The sequence below is a fragment of the Palaemon carinicauda genome, chromosome 22, assembly GCF_036898095.1.
Source record: "Palaemon carinicauda isolate YSFRI2023 chromosome 22, ASM3689809v2, whole genome shotgun sequence".
NCBI lineage: Eukaryota > Metazoa > Arthropoda > Malacostraca > Decapoda > Palaemonidae > Palaemon > Palaemon carinicauda.
The window spans coordinates 96776718-96794217 of record NC_090746.1 but is presented as its reverse complement, the minus strand read 5'-3'; the positions used below and the strand labels follow the sequence as shown (position 1 = coordinate 96794217).

The 17500-nt window shown below is 33.0% G+C and overlaps 1 protein-coding gene and 1 long non-coding RNA gene across 2 annotated transcripts in view; one reads left to right on the top strand and one right to left on the bottom strand.

Annotated features, from left to right (window-relative positions):
* LOC137615974 (uncharacterized) overlaps positions 1-17500 on the bottom strand; it is a 709175-nt gene that overhangs the window by 245314 nt on the left and 446361 nt on the right. The window lies entirely within an intron of this gene.
* The window catches only part of LOC137616188 (uncharacterized), a 3132-nt gene continuing 2142 nt past the window's right edge, over positions 16511-17500 (top strand). Inside the window, exon 1 of the long non-coding RNA XR_011039324.1 lies at positions 16511-16576. This is a non-coding gene — a long non-coding RNA (uncharacterized lncRNA). The remainder of the gene's footprint in view (positions 16577-17500) is intronic.

The window sequence follows — 17500 nt, the reverse complement described above, 5'->3', positions numbered from 1 at the left end:
CCATTTTTGCTTTACATTTAGCCAACAGTGTTGCTATTTGGTCGTTGCATAACATATTCCTATTTAAAATTACACCAAGGTCTTTAATTGCTTCCTTGTTTGTGATTGTCTCATTATTAGGTCCCTTGAATGCATACACCATTCCTTCTCTGTTTCCATAATTTATTGATTCGAATTTATCGGAGTTAAATACCATCCTATTTATCTCCGCCCATTCATATATTTTGTTTAGATCTCTTTGTAGTGAGTTCCTATCTTCATCACAAGTAATTTCTCTACTTATTCTTGTGTCATCGGCGAAACTTCTCACTACGGAGTTTTCAACATCACAGTCTATGTCTGAGATCATAATAACAAATAGCAGTGCAGCTAATACCGTACCTTGGGGCACACCAGATATTACCTGGGCTTCATCTGATTTCTCGTCATTTGCAACCACTATCTGTTTTCTGTTTTGCAGGAATTCTTTTACCCATTTTCCTATCTTTCCCACAATATTATGCTTTCTCATTTTTTTCTCCAATATGTTATGGTCTACCTTGTCAAAGGCTTTTGCAAAATCTAGATAGATCACATCTGTGTCTTTTTCATTTATCATATTATTGTATATGTTTTCATAGTGTGCTATCAGTTGGGTCTGTGTACTTTTTCCAGGTACGAAACCGTGTTGACCCATATTAAACAAATTATTTTTGACCAAATGGTTCATTATTTTCTTTTTTATTACCCTCTCATACACTTTCATAATATGTGATGTTAGACTAACAGGTCTATAATTGCTTGCCTCTAGTCTTGATCCACTTTTGAAGATAGGGGTTATATAAGCTAATTTAGGTTTAACATATATCTCGCTCATATCTACACTCTGTCTTAGCAGTATTGCAAGCGGCTTCGCGATAGTGTTTGCAGTTTTTTTTAACAAAATCGCTGGAACTCCATCTGGTCCGGCTGCCGATCCATTTTTAATTTCGTTTATAGCCGTGACAATATCTGCTTCATTAATATCTATATCCGTTAGATATTCAACATTTACTTCTCTCATTTCTGTTTCATTATTCTCATTCGCAATTCTTGGCGTGAACTCACTCTTATATTTTTCTGCTAATATGTTGCATATTTCCTTTTTTTCATTCGTTAGCCGTCCTTCAATTCTTAGAGGGCCTATTTCTATTCTCCTTTTATTCATCTTTTTTGCATAGGAGTAAAGTACTTTGGGGTTTCTTTTTATATTTTGAAGTGTCCTTTCTTCTAAGTCCCTTTTTTCATTTTCTTTCGACTGTATAATCTTTTGTTCTGCATTTTCTATCTTACATTTTATTTCCCTCATTCTCCACACATTTTTTTCTTTTGCAAGATTTTTCTTCCACTTTTTAATTTTCTGAAATAAGATCCTTCTGTCTCTTGGTATGCACGTCTTTTGTTTATTGTTTTTTTTTTTTCGGTACATATTTTTCAACAATTTTCTCCAGTATTTTGTACAGTATATCCGTATTTACCTGTATATTATCACTTATAAATACATTTTTCCATTCTTTATTCAGTTCTTCATTTATTTCTGACCATTTTATATTCTTACTGTAAAAGTTATATTTTCCATATCCTTCCCAAAGTTTTGTGCTTTTATTAATTCTGTGATCACTTGCTTTGGAATGAACTATCAATTCTATGACATTGTGGTCTGAAATTCCCGTGTTATACACTATTATTTCTTTAACATAATTCACCTCATTCACAAATACTAGGTCTAGGACATTTTCCTTTCTTGTTGGAATGTGGTTTATTTGTTGCATATTATGTTCTGATAGCATATCTTGAAGCTTTTCAAATTGCCTCTTATCTTCTGCGCTACTATTACTATCTTTTTTATATGTATACATACAACCACTTTCTTCTATCCGTTCTTTCCAATCCACGAAAGGAAAGTTAAAATCTCCGGATAGGAGTATATTCCAGTCTTTATGGTTTCTACATATATCATCTATTTTTTCTATTATTATGTCAAACTCCTTAGTGTTTGGGGGTCTGTAAACTACAATATTCATTAGTTTTTCAAATTCAAATTCTACCGCAATCAATTCACATTCTGTGTTGCTGTATTTTTCACATACTTTTCCTTGATTTATGTCTCTTCCATATATTGTGGTTCCCCCTTGATTCCTATTTTTTCTGTCTGATCTATAAGTTTGGAAACCCTTTATCTGGTCATCACTGCCAGTTTCTTGGGAATACCATGTTTCACTTATATTTAATATATCTATTTTTTCAATTTGGGTTAGTTCTTCTAAGAACTCTATTTTCCTTTTAGAGTTACTCGTGACTAAACCCTGTGCATTCATTACGATTATGGTTTGTGTTTCATCCCCATTATTTAATATTGGTAATGATATGGATTCTCCCATGCTTCCTTCCTGTTCTGATATGATGTTCTTTTCTTCATTTCCCGGAATTCTGCCATTAAAAAATCCAACTTTTCTATTATATTTGCTCTTTCGCCTTCATATTTATTTGTGTGTGTATACCTGCAACTGTCCCCATATCTGCACCAACCCCTGGCATTATAGATGCATTCTTTGTAGTTGGGCTCTAAATGTGCAGGTTTGGGTTGAAAGGCCTCATATCTTGGGGCTCTTGGTTCAAAGCGCGGTATATACACGGCCTGCTTTTTTGTTTCTTTTTTTGTTTCTTTTTTGCTTTCATTTTTCTTTTCAGTTTGCTGAGTTTTCTTACTTTCATTCATGGTTGCAGGATGCATATATCGACATTTTTTGTTGTAAATGCATCCTTTTCCTTCTTTTAGGTTTCTGCATATTTTTGGATGGAGATCTCTGCATTCGTCTCCATATCCGTCTAAATACGCACATTTACCATATATTTCATAATTATGGCATATCTTTGGATGCTTGTAGTAGCATCTTTCGCCAAATCTGCAATTCCCTCTTTTCAGCATATTGCAGACTATATCCTTCTTTTCTATTTTTTCTTGTCCTTGCTCTTCCCTAAAATTATGTAGGTCCGGGTAGAGTCTCTTGGGTCTATTATTTGTTTCCATCTGGTAATTTATTTCTTCATAAGTATGTTGTTGGATGGCATCATAGGTTATATCAATGATTTCTTCTGCATCCTTACACATATCCTGTTCATTGTTCTCTTCTTCTTCTTTTTCTTCTTCTTCTTCTTCTTTTTCTTCTTCTTCTTCTTCTGTTTCTTCTTCTTCCTCTTCTTTATCTTCAACTATTTGCAGATTTAGTCTCGACTTAATTATATTTTCTATCCAGACTAAGCATGTTGAGCAGAATACCTTTGTGTCTTTATTTTTTATTTTTTGCTGTATTTCAGCACATGTGGGGTGTGTTGGGACATGACAGGCATCACATTTTCTAATCAATTGTTGAGGATTATTAATGGAATACCATATCTTACATGTATTACACCATTTTGGCATTCTTTTTCCCATTGCATCAATCAGCATATTCACCATATTGGACTTCTTATTGTTCTTTGATGGAATGTGTTGATTGATGTAGACTTTCTTTATAAGTCTCTTTAACACTTGGATTTTCTTTGGAATTTCTTCTATTATTTTGCTGATGTTTTCCGCAGATTTGCTCCAGTTTATTGGATCATATTGTTTCAATATGTCTGCGAATATTTTTCCGTCACATTGGTTGACGTTACTAGTTAATCGATGTTGAAATTAAAATTGTTGAAATCTTTGACAATGCCAACTGTCCTTACCATTTAAGTTTAACTTTGCAGAATAGGTTTCTAGAAGATATTTTAGGTACCCTTGAAAAGGCAGGAATTTCTGACAAAAACGGATTTCGTCTAGGTGTTTTCTAGAATTGATAGATAGAAGTCAACTCCAAATGATATTATTCTAGACAGAGGACGGAAAAATGCCATCAGATTATGAATAAAGATAAGGAGAAAATCCAATTTTGATTTGTAATAGTTATTGCTAACCATTGGGAAAAAACACATTGTTTCCTGAAAAAATAATTCACGTGTAACTTTCTGGTCATGAAAAAGCAAAAATCCCACAAATATTTGTTTTCACAGGATGTCAGTTTTCAAGGATCTAGATAAATTTGTTTCTCTGGCAGGTCGTGGAAAAGAGATACATCATTTTCCCCTCAGTAACAGTCTGCAACTTCAACATTATCAAGTTGAGCACCCTGGAAGGCACGAATTTTGCATCTTTGGCCGACGAGGAAGAGTATACAGAAGAAGGTCCGATTCAGTGATTTTTAGTGAGATCTTTTTTTTTTTTTCTTATTTAAAGATGTTTCTTTTTGTTTGATATGTGAGTGGTAAAATGTCGTTTAAGAAATATGGAAAATATTTTTCAATTAAATTATTCTTTATATAAATAACTGCGCTACATAATATAGATTTCTATTTTTTGAAAAAAGTCATAAATACCCTTTAATATCGAATTCGGTTTGCCATTTCTTTCAGTGCTAGGTTTGAATCGTAGGCCAGGCATGGCAATTTATCAGTAATGGAATTTCCTTATTGGTCTGGGATCCCATGGCAGAAAAAAAAAATATTTTTGGCTTATATGAAAAAAAAAAAAATGAAAATCAAGACCGTTAATGACAATCATAAAACGGATAGTTGTTAAACACTTAATAATCAGTTGTAATCAGTAGAACTTCTAAAGTTCAAAGTTGGAGCAAATGCTTTTTTTGTTGACCAGGCGGACATGAGTCTTTTTATAGTTTATTTATGACATATTTGTTTTTGATGTTGTTAATAGTTTGTATATGACATGTCTGTTTTGACGTTGTTACTTTTTTTAGAATGATTTATTGTTAATGTGTTCTCTTCATTTATTTATTTCCTTATTTCCTTTCCTCACTGGGCTATTTTTCCCTGTTGGAGCCCCTGGGTTTATAGCATCTTGCTTTTCCAACTAGGGTTGTAGCTTGGATAGTAATAATGATAATAATAATGATAATAATGGTGGAGATAGGTTGCTTAGATTTTAAGTACAAATCCTGAATTTGACAGGACTAAATTCAACAGAGTGGGAATGAACTCTTATAATCGTCATTTACAATCGGATGGGCGAAGTCTAAATGCGTACACTTTTTTTCTGCATCTACTCGAGCTCGAACCCTTGTTCAGTCAGATAAATTTATCCTCGAAGGAATTTTCCCATGAGCTTGGGATCCTTTGGCAGAGCGAATTTTATTTCAAACTGAATTTGTGGCTTATTTAAAAAATTCAAATCCCAGGTGCAAGTGAAATATATATATATATATATATATATATATATATATATATATATATATATATATATATATATATATATATATATATATATATATATATATATATATATATATATGTATATATATATATATATATATATATATATATATATATATATATATATATATATATATATATATATATATATATATCTATATATATATATACTGTATATATATATATATATATATATATATATATATATATATACGTATACATATATCTATCATTATCATCTTCTCCTACGCCTATTGACGCAAAGGGCCTCAAGAGGACTCATTGGCTAGATTCATCATAGGATAGCCAGTTCCTTGTGAGACGCAGAATATACATGAATTTCGAAAGCTATGGTTTTCTAAATTTCGGAAATCCTTATATTTTTGGATATTCTTGTCAAATAGCTTGATATAATTGAAGAATCTCCGAAGTAAGATTTTTGTCTACAAGCGCTAGTAGGAGTACGGTTATTAATCATACCATTATGTATCAGTGTCAGACAATATATTTTTACCTAACAACATTCTTTTTTTGCTTCTTAGGTGACTGCACCGGTTATGAAGATCAAGCTCCGTGGGTAACTGATAAAGATTACGTTCCTTTTTCATCTGATCAGTATTGGCGAGACTACAACTTATCAGCTCCTGACTCTTTCCAGTAAGTGGTATTCTCCACATATCTCTTTAGGTTGCAAAGTATACGGAATCATTTGCTTCTTTTACTATTACACATACTATCTGCACTCTTTTATTCATAAACAAGTATCTTAGACTCTCTCTTGAGTTTATAAATTCTTTAGCGAAATTCAAAACGGTCAGTAATTTCATAAGCCAATAAATTATCCATTCAACTTTCCAAGGAATTTGATATATCAACTGGTGTTTGGTATTCTCGTAAATATTCTAATGCACCAATTCCTTGATGTGCAAGCTCAGTTTCCTTTCACAAAATTATTGATTTTTTTTTTCATTTATCTAAGATTATCAAAGATTAAATACTCTGTATCAAATCAATTAGGATGGAGTTCCAACGTTTGTTAATATCATCATTACTTTTAATGTAATCTTGAAAAACGGATTTCTTATGATACCACCCGTCTTGTTTACATCCTACCCAATCTTTGCTTTCCTCATTAGTATCTATATGGGTTGAGTGAGAGTTCCTCTTTCTCAGGCTATAATACAGGTTTAATATCCTTATATGTTCTATAATTTCTTAGTAAAACATAACTAGTTTTGCTTAGAAAAAAGAGGTATTTCCTCTAATGAAAAATACCTGTTACACTAATTTAATTTCGATTAGAAAAGGGCTGTTTAAGTGTGGTATATGATGAGTTGACTATTACAAAAGCCCAAAAAATCTTAAGTTTGGAAGAAGTTTGACTCAACATGGCTGTAATTCTCAGTGACAATGTGAGTATGAGCTTATCAATAATACGACTATAATTTACAATAGAAAATCAATTTTGGGTAGTGTTTCCATTCCACTCAAAATAACACGGGAATTATTATTATAATTATTATTAATATTATTATTATTATCATTATTATTATTATTATTATTATTATTATTATTATTATTATTATTATTATTATTATTATTATTATTATCATTTGCAGAACTCCAGATGAAAGGACAACTGCTACGTCCACAAGTTCTTATCCAAGTAAGTACTTCTATCTCTGCATTTTAATGAACATTATCTTAGTTTTACTCATATTCATTTTCAGTCCTGAATTTCTGCTTTCTCTATTCAAATATTCTATCACCTTTTGCAATTCCTTCCATGATTCACTAAACACAACTATGTCATCTGTAAATTCGAAGTTATTAAGATATTCCCCATTAAAGTTATATCCAACATTTTTCCAATCTAAATTCTTAATAAAATTCTTTTAAGCATGCTGGGAATAGTTTAGGAGAGATGGGATCTTCCTGTTTAACTCCTTTTTCAATCAGAATGTCCTATCTTTATGTGGTTTTAGGATTGCTGTACTTCCTGTATAGATATCTTCAAGTGTTCTAACGCGAGTCATCTATTTCTTGTATTTGTAGAGCTTTCCTTACTACTGAAATTTTGACAAAATCAAAAGCTTTCTCATAGTCTATAAATGCTATACCTATTAGTTTGTCATAATTAGTAGATGGTCACCTGCTCTCTTGGTTGATCAAAGTCTAGTTGTCTTTCTATTCGACCTAATATGATCTTTTTAAATATCTTATATATTACTGAGCATAAACTTATTGGGGAGTGATTATTCAGGTCTTTTGTTTTGGTTAATTCTGCAAATTCTATTTCATCGCTCTTGTATTTTACCAACATTTACAATCTTTTTTTTTGTATAAACTAAACTCATCAGATTTTCTCCTGTTGCAGGAGTGTTAATATTCCTTCTTAAGATAGTTTTTTCTTTGACCTCTTAGATCTAGAGAAATTTTACATCTCATATATATATATATATATATATATATATATATACATATTTATATATATATATATATATATATATATATATATATATATATATATATATATATATATATATATACATATATCTATTTATATTTATAGTTGTTTATATTTATCTAAAATTTTGATAGAGAAATTAAGATTTCCGTGCACTCAATATATTCCTTTCTTCTTTTTTATTCTTTTATCATCCGCGCTCACATCCTTGGTCATATCAACCACGTCAGCACAAGCAGAATTTCAAGAAACATCAGATACAACTCCTTCAGTTACCTCTCCTACAACGGATACTGATATCTTGACCAGTGAAATTTCTGTTACCACCTTTACAGCAACAGAAGAAACTTTTTCCACGATTCCAATAGCAACCAGAGACCCGAGTATTGATCACTTTACAGTAACTGGTAGTTCAGGCACAATGGAAACATCGAGTGAATGGCCATCTACAAAAACAACTAACGGTAATACAAATGCTGCAACTGACTTTGTAACTGACTCAGTGTCCACTATGCCAACTTCATCAGAAAGTTCAGCCAGTACTAGGCTACCAGTGATGTTAACTAGTGAATCACAAACAACTCTAACCCGCATGCCCTCAACTTCTTCATTGTCTTCAACCATAGCTGCAACTGAGGATCAAACTACCTTACAGGTGGAATTTTATAATGATACCACGGATCTACAGACTTCTACAGCAACTACGCCATCAGCTTCTTCATTGGTTTCAACCATTGCTGGTTCTTCCTCTGGTCAATTGTCCACTTCAGCTCCATTTACATATTCAGAGGGTTCATCAACTGGAAATACAGAGATACCCAGTGAAAATTCAGTTAATGCATCGGCTGAAGTTTCAGATATGACAACAGACACATCCCCAGACAATTTACCTATATCTGTACTATCAGAAGATTCAACTATGACAACTAAAGTGACTGGAACATCGAATGCTTTTGAAACCACTAGCGAGAATTCATATTATAATTCAGTTAACACAACAAACCAAGTTTCAGCTGAAACCAGTGCATCCCCTGGTAATTCAACTGCAACTGCAATTACCACATATCAAAATACATCAACCCCTGTGAGTACAACATCCCTCCTTATTGAAACTATATCAGTTGACACATCGACTGAAGCTTCAGCAGTAACAGGCATATCCCCTGATATTTCAACCTCATTTCCCATAAATGAGAATCCATATGTTACAACTATAGAGAGTGAAACATCATCAACCCAGGGAGCTACAAATAAAACCTTATCATATACTTCTTCAGCTTCTACAACTGCTACAGCTGCTACATCCCTAAATAACTCTCTTCCACCCGAGGTGACTGAAGATCCAAATACAATGGGTACAGTGATAAAAACTACGCCCCCACTTACTCCATCATCACCAATAATGTCAAGTAAGCAGCATGCATTAGCATAAAAGAAATTTATTATAAATCAGTAATAACATTTTACAATATTCACATCTTTGCATTATGCATTTTATCTTTTGATAACGTATTCACCATTCTTGGTAACTAAAGCTAATTTGTAGTTGCTAGAATAATCAACACGATATTTTTTTCAAGCATAGGTCCTCTATGATACCTTCTCCTGCAGTATAAAATTCCAATCTACTGAACATTGCACCAATGCTTTGCTTAGATATATAGTTTTATCATAGCATTTCTTGGGCAAGTGTATCTGGTAGCGTTCACAGGTAGTCATTTAAACATATTGAAATGCCTTCATCTTAGACACTATTCCGGATTGCCTTTAACGAAAGTCTATGATCGTAAAATGTTTCCCACCATATATTTACCGCAGTGGATCTTGCCTCTTCTGTACATTAAGTTCTTTTGAGTTATTCTTTTTAAATGATGAAATTTTCTATTTTACTTGGTGTGGTTGATTTATTTCTTACATTTGAAAGACTGAGTTTAATCATACTAATTGCAGTTTCTAGTAATGTAAACGTATTAATCATTTAATGATGATCGTTGTATATGCATTATTCACTGATTCCACAATTATCATTTACAGACAAAAGGCGAAAGAGAGAAGTGGCAGGTATGTGATAAAAATAAATATGGCTGTCAATATATTTCCTTTCAATCTATTAATTTCCAAATTATTTCACCAACAACAACGTTTAGCATATCATTAAATAACATATTCAGAATAAACAAATTTGGCTTTTCTCAACAACGCTATATCAGAAATTTCAATATATATATATGTCAAAAAAGTACTTTTCATATTAAATTCAAATATCAAAATCAATATATTGTTTTCATTTGCAAGATTATTGTTAAGTATTCAAACTTATCACACGTGTAAGTACTTCTAAGTATATTTTCGAAACAGCTCATTTAACTTAATAAAATGTGATTAAAGAACTTTTAGTAACTCATAGTGTTTGTTCTTTTTTCATACAGTTTTATTCACTTTAGGATTATTTCACCTACGCAAAGACTCACCATACTTGGAATACAACATTTGACCAAACAAGGAAACGCACACAATCGAGCTCAAACACCGATATGCAAACACTCACACATACACACATGCTAGTCCCACTCAGTGCAGGTCCAATGACCAATCCCACACAGAGTAGGCCCGAAGACCAATCCCACTCATTGCAAGTCTTAAGCCCAATCCCACTCAGTGCAGATCCAAAGACCAATCCCCCTCACTGCAGGTCCAAAGACCAATCCCCCTCACTACAGGTCCAAAGATCAATCCCCATCACTGCAGGTCAAAAACCAATCCCCCTCACTGCAGGTCCAAAGACCAATCCCCCTCAGTGCAAGTCCAAAGTCCAATCCCCCTCACTGCAGGTCCAAAGACCAATTCCCCTCACTGCAGGTCCAAAGACCATTCCCCCTCAGTGCAAGTCCAAAGACCAATCCCACTCAGTGCAGGTCCAAAGACCAATCTCCCTCAGTGCAGGTCCAAAGACCAGTCCCCCTCACTGCAGGACCAAAAGACCAATTCTCCTCAGTGCAGGTCCAAAGACCAATCCCCCTCAGTGCAGGTCCAAAGACCAATCCCCCTCACTGCAGGTCCAAAGACCAATCCCCCTCAGTGCAGGTCCAAAGACCAATCCCCCTCACTGCAGGTCCAAAGACCAATCCCCCTCAATGCAGGTCCAAAGACCAATTCCCCTCACTGCAGGTCCAAAGACCAATCCCCCTCACTGCAGGTCCAAAGACCAATCCCCCTCAGTGCAGGTCCAAAGACCAATCCCCCTCACTGCAGGTCCAAAGACCAATCCCCCTCAATGCAGGTCCAAAGACCAATACCCCTCACTGCAGGTCCATAAGACCAATTCCCTCAGTGCAGGTCCAAAGACCAACCCCCCTCAGTGCAGGTTCAAAGACCAATCCTACTTGCACGTCCAAAGACCAATCCCACTCACTGCAGGTCCAAAGACCAATCCCCCTCACTGCAGGTCCAAAGACCAATCCCCCTCAATGCAGGTCCAAAAGACCAATTCCCCTCTGTGTAGGTCCAAAGACCAATCCCCCTCACTGCAGGTCCAAAGACCAATCCCCCTCAGTGCAGGTCCAAAGACCAATCCCCCTCACTGCAGGTCCAAAGACCAATCCCCCTCAATGCAGGTCCAAAGACCAATACCCCTCACTGCAGGTCCATAAGACCAATTCCCTCAGTGCAGGTCCAAAGACCAACCCCCCTCAGTGCAGGTTCAAAGACCAATCCTACTTGCACGTCCAAAGACCAATCCCACTCACTGCAGGTCCAAAGACCAATCCCCCTCACTGCAGGTCCAAAGACCAATCCCCCTCAGTGCAGGTCCAAAGACCAGTCCCACTCAGTGCAGGTCCAAAGGCAAATCCCATTCAGGTTTTATTCTGATAAATGTAATATTATTTTCAGATACCACCAACCAAGAAAGTCCCAAGTCTACTGCCGACAAAAATGAAGAAGTTATGTCATACAGAGATTACATTCGTGTATCAGGCGATGGGACATACAGAAAATGGTGCCGTAAGGATAAAACTGATGATTGTGTTGAAACTAACGGTTAGTGATTTTTATTTTTCCATTTCGTTCAAAAGTTCACATTGTAATTATTGAAGTTGAATTAATATCTATAAACCAGCATCTCTTTTTTTTTCTGCACACAGGTGGTTTACAGGTTTGGGCAGATAGATTTATATCAACTATGAATTTTATGTCAGTTGATTTAGCCACCTCAAACCAATTCGCTTATGGGGTTAATTATCCATTTGCAACTGTGTATTTCTTTGTTCACATAATCACTTTTCTGCCATTAGATTCTGTCGAAAATATGTGAGATAATAGGCTCGCTTATTGCCGAGTATGATGTTATATACCAATACTGAGTTACCTGAAGAACAACAGGCTCATCAACAGTATTAGGTCAAAATGTGGGTGATATCAGAAATTCAGTTCATCTTCCAAAGTTTTATTATAGATAGAACCTGGAAGTCGATATAACTGATTTCACTTGGCAACGCTTACTGATTTCCAGTTGAGTATCATCTCATTATTATCATTATTATTATTATTATTATTATTATTATTATTATTATTACTTGCTAAGTTACAACACTAGTTGGAAAAGCAGGATGCAATAAGCCCAGGGGCCCCAAAAGGGAAAATAGCACAGTGAGGAAAGGAAATAAGGAAAAATAAAATATTTTAAGAACAGCAACAACATTAAAATAAACATTTCCTATATAAACTATAAAAACTTCAACTAAACAAAAGGAAGAGAAATAAGATAGAATAGTATGCCCGAGTGTACCCTCAAGCAAGAGAGTCCTACAAATCCTAAGCGAGTGACCTGACCCTCAGTTACAACGATTGGCATGTCCTTTCTTCCCATTCTTCACATTCTTCCCATTTCTTGCCATTTGAAAATGATGACGTCCTCAAGTTTAGTTACAGCGAGAGGATAAAATGTCGGCATTATTTAGTTGATGCTTTCTGGGAAGTTATGACATGTCCTATTAAACAGTGTAGGACATTTAATTCACCAACACTGTTAAAATTTGCATTATTATTATCATCATTATTATTACTAGCCAGACTACAACCCTAGTTGGAAAAGCAAGATGCTATAAGCACTAGGGCTCCAACAGGGAAAAATAGCCCAGTGAGGAAAGGAAAAAAGGAAATAAATAAATGATGAGAATAAATTAACAATATATCATTCTAAAAACAGTAGCAGCGTCAAAACAGATATGTCCTATATAAACTATTAACAACGTCAAAAACAGATATGTCATATATAAACAATAAAAAGACTCATGTCAGCCTGGCCAACATAAAAACATTTGCTCCATCTTTGAACTTTTGAAGTTCTACTGATTCAACTATGGTAAATGCCTGGCACCATTTATTCCAGGATTTTTACCGTTTTAAAAATGGATATATAGACGTAAAGGAGTGATATTACTATCAATAATTCGTAAAAGATAATAACAAAGTTTGGTAAAATTGCGGTCGCCTATATTTTATTGAAATACGGCTGCGAACAGTAGATTTTTATGGAGATTTTCCGATTACAATTAAGGTTTTTATTTTTTTTTACCACTGAAGGACGGAAGATATCTTTTGGAGGGCATCAATGCCGTTCAAATTCTATTATTTTCTTTTAGAAAAAAAAATATAAAAACAACACCGTGTTATTATTATCATTATTACTAGCCAAGCTACAACCCTAGTTGGAAAAGCAAGATGCTATAAGCCCAAGGGCTCAAACAGGGAAAAACAGCCCAGTGAGGAAAAAGAAATAAGGAAATAAATAAATGATGAGAACAAATGAACAATAAATCATTCTAAAAATAGTAACAGCGTCAAAACAGATATGTCATATATAAACGATGAAAAAGACTTATGTCAGCCTGTTCAACATAAAAACATGAATACATCATTAACTGAAAAGCAGCTTATTTAACCTAACACACGGTATTAAAGCCTCTCAAGATTCAGCTCTATTTCTCCAACACACAGGTTTAGAAAACTTGGACCGGTTCAACTTCAGCGCTCTCCTGCAGAATAGCCATCAAGATGACCTGAGCGACGTGAGGAGAGTTTTCACCCCCAATGTTCGAGACATACGCAACATGGGCGTCAAACCTCAAGAATTCATTACTAGTTGCAGCTATGATCACAGGACTTGCTCTTTCAAGTAAGATAAGTCAGGTTATGGAAGAAGTTAGAATGATTTTTCAATGATAAAAATGTAGCAGAAGGTGGTATTTGATCGATTTGATTTGATTTGATTTAAAGTTTTCTGGTATCCTGACATCTAAGGTCATTGACCCCGATATCATATATTATATATGAGAAATAAAAAGAAAAATATTCAATCAAAACCATAAAAGTTAAGATGTCATTATAAAAATAAAAAAGCTTTCAGAAGGCCTGCTTCTGAAATAAATCTAAAAATGCCGCTCGCATAGTAGGACACATCATGTCCAAGAATCTTGGCAAGGATGAACCTGCCATCCTTACATCGAGCCTCAAACAGATATCTATTTCCTAAGCTATTATAATTGGGGCATTCGGTCAACAAATGCCTCACTTCACACATGCAAATACACATATAAATAGGAAGGTGTACATAACATAAATGCATAGTAGTAGTGTCAACGACTGATACTGATTTCGTATAAATGTTAGAAAAAATTAATGTTATTTATCCACAAAAGCCATATTTTACCATAAACATATGAAGGTGGTCTAAATGTGTTCGATATATTGATAATGAAATATATATATATATATATATATATATATATATACACACAGTATATATATATATATATATATATATATATATATATATATACAGTATATATATATATATATATATATATATATATATATATATATATATATATATATATACATATATATATACATGTGTATATATACACAGTATATATATATATATATATATATATATATATATATATATATATATATATATATATATATGATATATTGGCCTTTGACAATAATATAATGCTGTGATAAAAGTATTATGTAATGATATATAGAACAAAGATTAATTCATTATTGTGCACATGATTCATTCTTCTCGTCTGAAGATTTGAATCTCGAACAAATAATGTGTTAATCAACCTATGGAATCTTCTGTAAAAGAGCTTTGAAGATGGTGATACTTTAGAGACTACTAATAATGTCAGATGATATATTTATCAATACAAAATACTACTTGAATTAAGGCAGAGGAATGTTTGAGTTGACCTTATTACCATTTTATTTTTGTTATATATTCAAATTATAAATTTGTCTAAAGTAGATCTTAAAATTTAGTATATATAGAAAATATCAAGCAAAATGGGAAATATTCGTAACTGCCATGGGAAGAAATTATTTTAGATATTATTTCCCCTTGACTAGAGACTTTTATCAGTGGCAAAGTGACACATATGGAAACTGCTATACTTTTAACTCGCCAAATTTGTTCGACGAAGTAAATGGAACGTTCGTGAAGAGATCTTTGCTGCGAACATCTAGATCTGGTTACCAGGTAAAAATTTTATTTATTCATTTATTCACTTTCATAGTACACTCAGCATCCTGACAGATGAAAGAATATTATTGTGACTTCATGACTTCCTTATTCCAAAACATCCCCCTAAAAATACTGGCCATTTCATTGTTTTTTTTTTTTTTTATATAAATTCATATGACAAAGTATAAGAGTCACATGAGCAACTATAATACTAATCATTTTTCTCCAAATATATTCCACATTCAGAATGGACTACGTTTAACTTTAAACCTAGACACAGAGAACTACGTCTCTCTTCTCTCTCCCGACATGGGCGTGCGTGTGGTGGTGCATACGCCCACGGTCACGCCCATTCCGGAAGAAGAAGGGTTCTCGACGGCCCCAGGTTTTCTCACTTCGGTTGGAATTAAGATGGTATGAAACTTTTCCTTTTCAATCTCTCCATATTTTGGCCAATGGTCAATTCTGGCGTTGTTGAGTGAGCTTATTATTTAATGCTGGCTTAGCAATATTTCACTTTGAATGGTTATTTGAAAAAGAAAAAAATATATAATAAACTATTAGTTATGTTTGGTTTTCCCCGATATAGCACACATATTGTACAAATAATAGAGTTAACACAACTGAATTTCTATGAAATTAAGAATAATTCTATAAATGACGTAATATTGCGCTATGAAAGTCCTTTAGGTCTCTTAGGATTTCATTCTTTCAATTAAGTAAGGCTTAGAATATTGTAAGTTTCTCTACTACTATATGTATGAGGCAAATCATATCAAGCGTATATATATATATATATATATATATATATATATATATATATATATGTATATATATATATATATATATACATACGCATAAACACACACACGCATATATATATATATATATATATATATATATATATATGTGTATATGTATATATATATATATATATATATATATATATATATATATATATATATATATATTCTTCTTCTTTGTCTGTATCTTTTCTCACTTCTATATATATATATATATATATATATATATATATATATATATATATATATATATATATATATATATATATATATATATATATATATATATATATATATATATAAATATATACAGCTGTTGGTATAACACATTAATACGATCCCTTAGAGATAAAGTGTGCTTTCAATCGTATAAATGACATTGGATGCTTACTTTAATTTGTTCTTGACCATTTGCAGAAAAACATCAACAGAGTGGGTCACCCTCATGGTAATTGTCACGCTAAAAACTGGGAACAGTTTCGACGAGATTATTCACAAAAGGTAGGAATATTGCCTTATAAATATGATTAAGAAAAGAACCTTCATAAATATGATTAAGATAAGAATATTTATAAATATGATTAAGCTAACCTTTATACAAAGACTCACACCACTCATGAGTTTGATAACTTTATTGAAAGAAAAGAGGAAAGGGAAATAAATATTGGATGAAATAATTGATATTGTCAGGTAATATATTGAGAATCTGAATAAATACAAAATAAAAAACTGAGAGTTAGAAAAAATGTGTGATAAAATCCTGCAATAGCTTAAAGTATGCTGCACGCTGTTCTATCTCATTTCTCTTCCTCTTGTTTTCTTTTTTTATAGTTTATATATGAAAGATCTAATATAATGTTGTTACTGTTCTTAGAATATCGTATTTTAAGTGTTAATTACTTCTCTTGTAGTTTATTTATTTCTCTGTTTCCTCTCATCACTGGGCTATTTTTTTCTGTTGGAGCCCTTGGGCTTATAGCATCTTGCTTTTCTAACTAGAGTTATAGCTTAGCATGTAATAATGATATGGGAGAGATGTGTGAATGACATTAACTTTTTGAAATCTAATCTGAGAATATTTTAATACTTTGTTTAACAGACTAAGCACAGTGTTACCCATCATCAAATTTAAGGTAGAATAGAAAAAAACGTGATAAGATTTATTTATTAGATGTATTAAAAATTATAAAACGTTCTCTTAGTATTTTACATCTACTCCTTCAGGTATCAAAATATCTCAGGAAATGTTGGAGTGGATAATGTCATACTTTTGAGTGCGTCAAGGATTTACTCCCTGAATATGATAATGCGAAATTATGAAAATTTCGTGTGCAACTGTCTGTCCTAAAATACACCCTGAAACGTCATTGAAAAAGTATAATCATCCCACCAAATCTTAGCCCTTCAACGCTATAAAGTAATAAC